Raw genomic sequence first — 9,572 nt, 5'->3', positions numbered from 1 at the left:
AGAGGAGAAACAGAGAGAATGATCCATGCATGCAGGCTCATCCCTGGATACTAGCAATGTAATGGTAACACCAAGTAATGCCCTGAATATATGAAAGATGCAATATAGATCATGCACCATCAACACAGATTTCATATCACCTCTCATGAGTTGAGCCCATAATTTTTTTTAATTGAGGCCATTCCGCTCAATTCAGCTCAGAGTCACCAGGTGATGGGATATCAGATGTGCTCAGTTCAATTCCCTCTTCCTTTATAAGGTTGTGTAGGGCATTAAGCAATAATGCACTCCCATTTCTCAGTGTGTGCTCTGTGAACAATGCACTTGTGATTTCCTGCTTCAATTCGCATTTGGCCATAAGGTCCCCATTTGGACATAAGGTCCCCAAATAGCAGGCAATATTGTGCTAATATTGTCATAAGGAACACCTGTTGCATTCCAAGTCAGGCCACTGGTCCATATAGCTCAGTGTTAGTCACACTATGGGCAAATAACCCTTGGACCTCCATGTGTTGCCAGATTACCACTCCCATCACCTCTGGCCACTGGCTCTGCTGCCTGAGGTTGGTATCCAACAACATCTGGAAAACCACAGATTTCCTATCCTTTGGACCAGCAGTAGTTCCCCAGGGTTTGAGACAGTATTCTTTACCAGCCCTACCTGGAGAGGTCGGGTTGAACTAAGGACCTTTTGCAGAACTGAGCAATGCCCCTTCCCTGAGAGAAGGGTAGTTGATAGGCATGGGGTTTTTTAAAACCTTGAACTAAGAAGATGTCTGCTGGATCAGCCAGAGGTCCGTCTAGTCCAGTATCCTGTTCTCACAAGGGCTGATGAGAAGCCTGCACATTGACCAGCAGTCTTCCTACTTGTGCTCCCAGCAAGACTCTCTGCAAATTGGCATTAAATGTTGTTCGCAGAATTCTGACATCCAGCTAAATAGTTATGTTAGTAATTAAAGTGTATGTTGCAAAGACCTCTTTGAGTACTCCATTAATACATGCACTTTTCCATGGAGGGTTTGTCATTTACAGATTCATTACCTCCGGGGGGGGGGAGCACAATATGAGTGTTTAAGATAATGTCAGAAATGAGTTGATGCAGTCTGCTTTGCTTTCCGCTGCAGCCAATTAGTATGCAGAACATCATTCTCTGCCTATTAAGAAAACAATCCAGCAAACATCTTCATTTGCTATTGTGATTTTCAAAATGAAGGTGTTTTTGTTGCGTGCACACACCCTCCCAGTCAAAGAGCACTGCAAAGAATGAATCATGGCAATTGTCAGCCATCAGGCATGCCCAAGTGCTGCAGTGATTTAAATGATCAGGTGCCTTGCATTGCAGATCGGCAACATGGATGCTATTGGATTGGGTCAGGAGGATAAGGGAGGCAGAAGTGATGTTTGGGGGGGGGGGTGCAAGGAAGTGCTAAAGTTTGCAGGCACTGCTGGATGCAACGTTAGGCCTCAGGCTACAATAGCATCTTTTGTCTAGCCTGAAAATAGCAGCAGAGTACTTTTTGCTTTGCTTTTCTGAGCTTCAGCTAACTAGTTACCAAGGAGCTGGAACAGCATTCTGTGGCATCTTGAAGACAAAACAGGAAAAGCTTTAGGATTTCTGCCCAGTGTGCCCTGACCAAAGGCCTGAGAATATGACTATGGACAAACTGAAACTCTGCAGCAACTCTCTCTCTCTCTCTCTCTCTCTCTCTCTCTCACACACACACACACACACACACACACACACACACACAGAGAGAGAGAGAGAGAGAGAGAAAGGTGGGATAGATTTGATTCTTTGAACAAAAGAATGCTTTTCTAACCTATGAGATGCTCTGTTCCTAGGGAGATATATATTATGAAAGGTTATATGTAACTGTCCTGAATGTAGTTGTTGTTTAGTCGTTGAGTCGTGCCCGACTCTTCGTGACCCCATGGACCAGAGCACGCCAGGCACTTCTGTCTTCCACTGTCTCCCGCAGTTTGGTCAGACTGTTCTGAATGAATAAATGAAATAATTGCATAGGACAGCTTTCACCAACCTGATGCCCTTCAGAAGTTTTGGGCTACAACTTCTATCAGTCCCATGCAGTACGTTGGCAGATGGTGGCATAGACCCTTGCAAAAAAAAACCTGAAGCTATACCACAGGTGTGGCTAGCCCCAGGCCTGGCAGTCTTGAGCTGGTTTTCAAGACATTTTTTTCTGTTCTCCCAAGACCCCAGCAATTTTGGCAGTGATGGCAAAATGGGGAAAAAATTAATAAGGTAATAAAATAAGCATGACACGGGGTGGGGGCGGGGAGAGAGGTTTAAACCCACCAGCCAGATGGGATGCAGATTGAGACCCTTCCCAGTAATAAGACTGATCTATTGATGAGCATTGAGAGGGAAATAACCTGCACATAACAACTGAAGAGCTGTGTCTTGGGCATATGTACCTACCATGCTGGGGGCTCCAGGGACAAATAAATCCAAGCATTAAGACTGTGTAAATGTTCATAAAATGCCATGGTGAAAACACTGCATTAGAATAAGTTGTGCAGAACAGGAGAAGGTGCCGGCTGTTGCTGTTGAAATGCTTGCTTCGACTCAGCTGTGTGTGGTTTGATCCCCACGCAGCATCGCCACCTTACGGTCAGAAGCGGCAACTTTTCCTAAAGGCTTTTTTCCGTTTACTTCTTGCAGGATCTTTTGTTTAGCTCTTAACACTATTTTGTCTGGTTCAGCTGCTTGCTGCCACTGCCCAGCATTCATGTAGCAGCACCAGCTGTTTACATGATGGATGCTGGAGCCCTCTGCATGCATGGAACCCGCCTGTGAGGCTGCATGTCATGGCGCCTCCTCCCAGGGCTGGCCCAAGACATTTTGGCACCGCTCTTGAAGCAGAAGCCAAAATGGCGTCTCCCTTCCTGTCTGGGAAGAAGGGGCGAGGAAAGATGTACATCAGGAACATGGGTCAAAGAAAAGTTGACACTGGAATCTGCTGCCCTAGTGAATCCTGCCACCTGAGGCAGTCGCCTCACCTTGCCTCATGGGTGGGCCACCCCTGCCTTCCATGTTTCCACATGCTGGGTCTCCCAGAACTGGTGCTGAGGATTCCCTTAAGAGGGATCTGTCTGGTGTGTGACCTGCTAAAGAACTCTTGGAGTTGTCATAGGAAGAGGTGGGACCTTTCCTCAGTTGTCGAAAATACCAGCACCAAGAGAGCCCAAGAGCGACAACAACTATAGGACCAGAGTCATTGCACGGCTTTGGAGGATGGGCTCTACTTGTGAGTAAGCAATCCCTGAGGTGCTTTTTCTGCCAGCAGCTGTGATAAGACATCTGGGAGGCCAGATGTCTCCCTCTTGAAACTTGTCGTTGATCTTCACCTTCGTGTTTCCTATGCTCCCATTAAAGGTAAAGGGACCCCTGACCATTAGGTCCAGTTGCAGACGGCTCGGGGGTTGCGGCGCTCATCTCGCTTTATTGGCCGAGGGAGCTGGCGTACAGCTTCCGGGTCATGTGGCCAGCATGACTAAGCCGCTTCTGGCGAACCAGAGCAGTGCACGGAAATGCCGTTTACCTTTCCACCAGAGCAGTACCTATTTATCTCCTTGCACTTTGTGCTTTTGAACTGCTAGGTTGGCAGGAGCTGGGACCGAGCAATGGGAGCTCACCCCGTCGTGGGGATTCGAACTGCCAACCTTCTGATCGGCAAGCCCTAGGCTCAGTGGTTTAACCCACAGCACCACCTGCGTCCCTCATGCTCCCATTAGGTGTTAGCCATATGGATGACCCTGTAAGACTTGAAGCAGGGGTTGCTGAACATTATTTGCAAATGTAAGGCATTCCAGAATTTAGAGACTATGTGAGGCAGCTTCTTAAAATATTTCAGTACAGCTGGTGTACTGAATATAAGAGGTGTACTGCCTCTTATATCAGATGTGAATAGGACAATTTGGGAGTGAAGCACATCGTGGCATCAATATAGATTCAGCATAGAGAGGTTTCTGCATGAATGGAGAACACTCGTCAAACGTATAAACTGTCTGTTCAGATATCAGTATAAAAGCAGCTTGTCAGCTTCTTATTAGAAGGAAATATGTATATTGAGAGGAGGGAAGGGACATCCGTCTCCAAGGTCTCCGAGTAAAATAAAAAGAATTTCTCCTGCCATACAATTTAACCTGCTGCTATGAGGGTATGGTTCTGACCAGCAGAGGGTGGTGTGCCCTTAACTTGCACCTCCCAGTGGACAAAACCATTCGAGACACCAGTTGTATAACAAATCAGCACTCCTGATGTTCCATTAAAATGTGTGTGCTCCTAGTGCAGAGTCCTGACAACTCTGTCCTCTGATGCCTTTTTGGTGAGCGTTGCTGGCAAGCTGTCACATCAGTTTGCATCACACACACACACACACACACGCACACACACACACACAAAATGCAGTAGGCCCCAAGTCATTTTTGGTTGAGTTCAGGACAGACTCATGACACCAGCCCTCATCCCATTCCAGAGAGGCACACACTTAACAGAATAAAAATTGACATTATATTTCTGAGAAATAATCCAGAATACTAATGTTTAAAAATCATACTGTGGGACAAAGTGTTCAGAAATGCTGAGAGAATGAATGTTTTCACTGAGACGTTGTTTGGTGTGGATGTCTCTTTGGACCAAGGACGGTCTTAGGAATCCTGTCTAGCTCTTTAATAACTTGATCTCAGGCACTGTCGAGATATAACCGCAACTAGTGAATCTCAGCCCAATCACTGAGATAATCTGACAAGTTCCTTCTACATCCCTCCCAAAAGAACTGGCGGGAAGAAAAAAGGAGAGCCTTGGTGAAGCTATTCCTTGGCTGGCAGCTAGACCTGTCAGTCACAGAACTAAGCCCTGCTTCCCCTCATTTCCTTTCTGTGGAGAGCTTGGGGTAAAAAGTATCTGTTTTTACATGCTCCCTGTCTAAGTGCCTTTGTCCATCTGTATTGGTACCAAATCTCCATGAAACAGGCCAGTTTGGCTTAGGTTGATTCAGAAGGTACCGTATTTTTCGCTCTATAACACGCACCCGATCACAACACGCACATAGTTTTTAGAGGAGGAAAATCCATAGGCATGCCACCCGTAGGCATTCCCTCCATAACACGCACAGACATTTCCCCTTACTTTTTAGGAGGAAAAAAGTGAGTGTTATGGTGCAAAAAATACGGTACCTGCTTCAGTTGAGATTTGTCCAAAATCCTTCTGAAATGTGACACTTTGGCTCTGGATTTGGGATTTGTCTGAAGTCAGTGCACATCTCTAATGTCTGAATAGCTCCTTGCACCTGAGCAAAATAAAACAACAAGCTCTCCCTTCTGTAAATCTCCTGGAGTGTGGCTGCTCATCTCCAGTCAGAATTACAAACTGCCTCCCTTTCCACTGTTTCGGGGTCTTGTTTCTTCAGCCATCTGCATCTTCCCTTTACTCCTCTGCCTTGTGAAGCCAATCCAGGCAGGAAAGGGCAAAGTTTGCTGGCTGCGGTTACACGCAGCTCTGAATCAGAGTCTTGCATCACGCAGTTCCACAATCCGAAGCTGTGCAGAGACTGTCTTGCCTGAGCTACGGGCCAATCCTGTGCCCAGGCAGCTGACACCATTGTCTACTTGAACTTCATCACAAAGAAGGAGTAGGCAGGGTGGCTTACAGCCCAGTAGGAGCGCTGAGAACATTTTATCATCTTTACAACGTGTCACAGAAATGGAAACAACTTGTTTCCTGTTCCAGCCTTCATTCCCTCTCCTCCCACCTCTCATCCCTTTGGCACTCTCACCCTTTTCTCCATTTCCAAGAACTCTGCTCTTTTGGGGGCGGGATTTTTGTTTTGCATCCTCTTCTGTACGTGGAAGAAAGCAGCTTCGGGCTGCAATTGCAGGTCCCTGGGAGGGCATCCCAGGCCTCATCGGATGTTTAGGATCTCCTCCTCAGAGGGTGGGAGAGATCTGTCCCCAGGGGCCATTCAGTTCATTGAATGGATTTGGACTGGACAAATCTCTGTGGCCTTTGCCTTACTGTTATGTACTGAGTTGAATAGGATCCAAAATGCAGCAGTCTGATTGGCCCTAGAACAATGGGATTCAGAATGCAGCAGACTGATTGGTCCACAGGGGCCACCCGGTCCAGCTCCAGGTGGAGGTGAATCCTCAACCTGATTGCCCCATGGGAGAATCCCGGAATTAGCCAATCACGTAGGGCCCATTGTGTAATAATGTATATGGGGCAGACATTCTGGGGGACCTTCTGTTCCTCCTCACCGCCAAGAACTGAATAAAGAGCATGAAATCCACTCTTGACTCCGAGTATATTTCACTTACCAATGTTGGAGCTTCAACATTGGTATAGGCGAAACGGGGGATGCTGGGACATCAGGTAAGGCTATGGGTCTGTGATAGGGCAAAAGGCAAGGAGACCAACAGTAGGTGAAGCCAGAGTCAATGACAGGCAGAGCAGACCCATTCTAGTTTCGCCCTTGCCGAGGGCAACTGAGAATATGTTTACATTAGCGACTCAAAATACATTGATGTCACAAACACACTGTCATGGACTAGCTGAATGCAGAGGAGTGTTGGGAGGCACCAGCTAGGGAACCCCCAGGGGAAGGCGGTTCAGAGCCAGGGGACGGGTGGTGGGACAATGATGATGAGAGGTCAGAGGGAGAAGAGGGAGCAGACAGAGAGGAGGATGTGTCAGAAGCTGAAGAGGTAACAGGATTTAGTGAGCGAGAAGAGGCTGGGGCAGAGAGCAGTCCAGAAGTGGAGGCTGGAGAGGACGGGGAGGGGGGCTCAAGAGGCTGAAAAGAGGCAGGCTGCTGAAGAAGCCCCCTCCTGCTGCGACCAGCTCCCCTCCCCACCCCACCCCACCCAGTCTCCCAGAACCCAAAGAGGGAGAGCAAAGACAGGCAAGACAATGGAACCTCAGATTGCTTGGGAAGGAACCAGGGCAGGAGACTTAGGGAGCTGTGGGAAGGTTTTACTAGGAAGGGCTGCTGTGCTCACTAGGCCTGGCCTCCTGGGCTGTCTTGTTTCTTTGAATAAAGAGTTAACTTCACTGAAGTTGTGTGAGTTATTGCTGGCCTGCTCCTGGCACCCGCCCCCTCACACATGCCAGCTGTATTTCAAGCCACATTTGCACACAGTTTGCACCAGAGCTAGAGGCTGGAGATGTCTTCACCCCAATGCACATGGCCATTTTGGTTCCCCTGCCCCTGCGGCACACACACAGAGCTCTTGCTCACGAACCTGTTACCTGCGCATGTGTCCTCATTTGCGCATGTGCGATGACAGTCTCAAAAGTTCACACCATTCTGAAGTATAGAGAGAATGCAGCTGAAGTTTTCTAATTGGATTGAAGCTGCTTTTGGGGGGAATATGTATCAATTATTATTAAGGATTAATTGGGAGGAAAACTGTGTTGTAGTCTGCCACAGTGAATTAACTATGTGTGCTTGCCCTTGTAGTGCAGAGCTTCATTTTTGTGATCAGTTTGTGAGGGATCCTGAATTTTGGGGTCACACGTTAATGAAGCTGTAGTGCAGACTAGATGAAACTTTGTGTTGGGAGCCTTGCCCAAGGAGCTTGTAAATTGCCTACAATTAAAGTACAACACCAAAGCCACATATCAACACAAACCAGATCTGGGGCTAGTTTGCTCCTGTCATCTGTGGTGGTGCCAGTAACAGCTCTCTCCTTTTCACTTTTCCTGTCAGTGAACCTGGTGAGCACAGCCTGTCTGAAGAGACTCCAGACATAGGGCTAAATGGTAAACTAAGTTAGTCAAAGTCAACTTTTGCACCACAAAGCAACATATGGTAGCTGTGAACAATTAACAGCTCAATGAGATCATATTTCAGGGTGGGAACAGCTTAGCTCACTGCCAGGATCTCTCTCTGAGTCAGATAAGGAGTGAGAAAATTCCAGTGAAAAAAACCACAACTTTGGTTGTCTAGATGATACTAATGCTGGGATATTTCTCTTTCCCCTGCCCTCTTTTGGGTCAACTAGGCTCTCTCTTACACATTATTTGAAGATGAGTAGGATGCTGAATACTTCTGATGTAACTTTGGTCATGTAAACACCCAAGCATATTGTTATTATAAAAGCATGACAAACCAGGAAGGCTTTTTGCTGCTATAGTAACCATTTCCCCCCCTGTGTATCCCTGTTCCAGAATGTATTCTTTTCCAGCCGGCAAATGCACCAGCCACTTTTAGCTCTAAACATTGTCCGTGTATCTTAAGCAAAGTCATTTTGTAGGTCTCCTGCTATCAGGCGATCCTTCTAAATAAGTTCGCTGCAGCAAGAAGAATAAATAAGGAAGAACATAAGAAGAAGAGCCTTGCTGGATCTGACCAAACACACTGATCATGGACTTCTGCTTCCCAGAAGGTAGAAGTTCATTCTCCTGGCAAATGAGAAGCAATTCCTATATCCCTGAGGGAGCAGTACAGTGGTACCTCAGGTTAAGTACTTAATTCGTTCCGGAGGTCCGGTCTTAACCTGAAACTGTTCTTAACCTGAAGCACCACTTTAGCTAATGGGGCCACCGGATCCTGATTTCTGTTCTTATCCTAAAGCAAAGTTCTTAACCTGAAGCACTATTTCTGGGTTAGCGGAGTGTGTAACCTGAAGTGTATGTAACCTGAAGTGTATGTAACCCGAGGTATCACTGTATCTGCCAGCTACACAAAAAGCAGCACCTCAAAAAAGCAGCACTTGTCTGTGGGACAGTCATCTTGTCCCCTCAACATTGTGGCCAAAACAAGTTGCTACTGTTGGTCCACATGGCAGACAGCTGCCCAAACTTGAAGATCATACCAAAGGACTTTGCGGTGACATCTCTGGGGCAATTCCTCTGTCCTCCCCAGCTAATTTGATCACTGCCCATACAAGCTGCTTGAGAGGTGGAGAAGGTGCCATTATTTGGTGTGTGGGGCTCCTCTAAGCAGCTCTGGATCTGAAGGTCTCAGAAGTGAATCATTGTTGGTTCACTTAGAGTCATCCGTGCGAATGATACTTCAGAAAAACATTGATTTCAACAGAGCCTTCCTCATTACAGGAAGTCCTTCTTTAGGTGTTTACACAGTTACACTTGCTATTCCCATTTGTCACCAGCGGCTGCTGGTCAGGAATAAGTCATATTCACACCGATTTGGCAGTGGGAGTTTTAAACAACTCTTGTCAGCATATGCCAAGTGGCACGTAAGGGCCAAACTCCACATCTGAAGGAGAAAGAAAGAAAGAAAGAAAGAAAGAAAGAAAGAAAGAAAGAAAGAAAGAAAGAAAGATGGATGCCATGCAGGGAAGGGTATGCAAATACATTTTAACTATAAGGGATGGGAAGGAGAGTGTTAGCCCTTTCTTCCCACAACATTTTCATGCCAAAAATCCCCACCTAACCCCACAGAAATGGGGACAATTTGCAGCAAATTTGGAGAGGTGTTTTTTTGTGTTTTTTTGGTGAAGAAAGGCACAGAGGGAAAAAAATGTTAACTCCCAGTGCACCCCATATTCACCATAATTTTAAAGTACATTTAAAATGCATTCCCCCA

Source organism: Podarcis liolepis, assembly GCF_965112155.1.
Source record: "Podarcis liolepis genome assembly, chromosome: 5".
NCBI classification, from domain to species: Eukaryota; Metazoa; Chordata; class Lepidosauria; order Squamata; family Lacertidae; genus Podarcis; species Podarcis liolepis.
The sequence above is the reverse complement of the archived record's forward strand: the minus strand, read 5'-3'. Positions refer to the sequence as shown.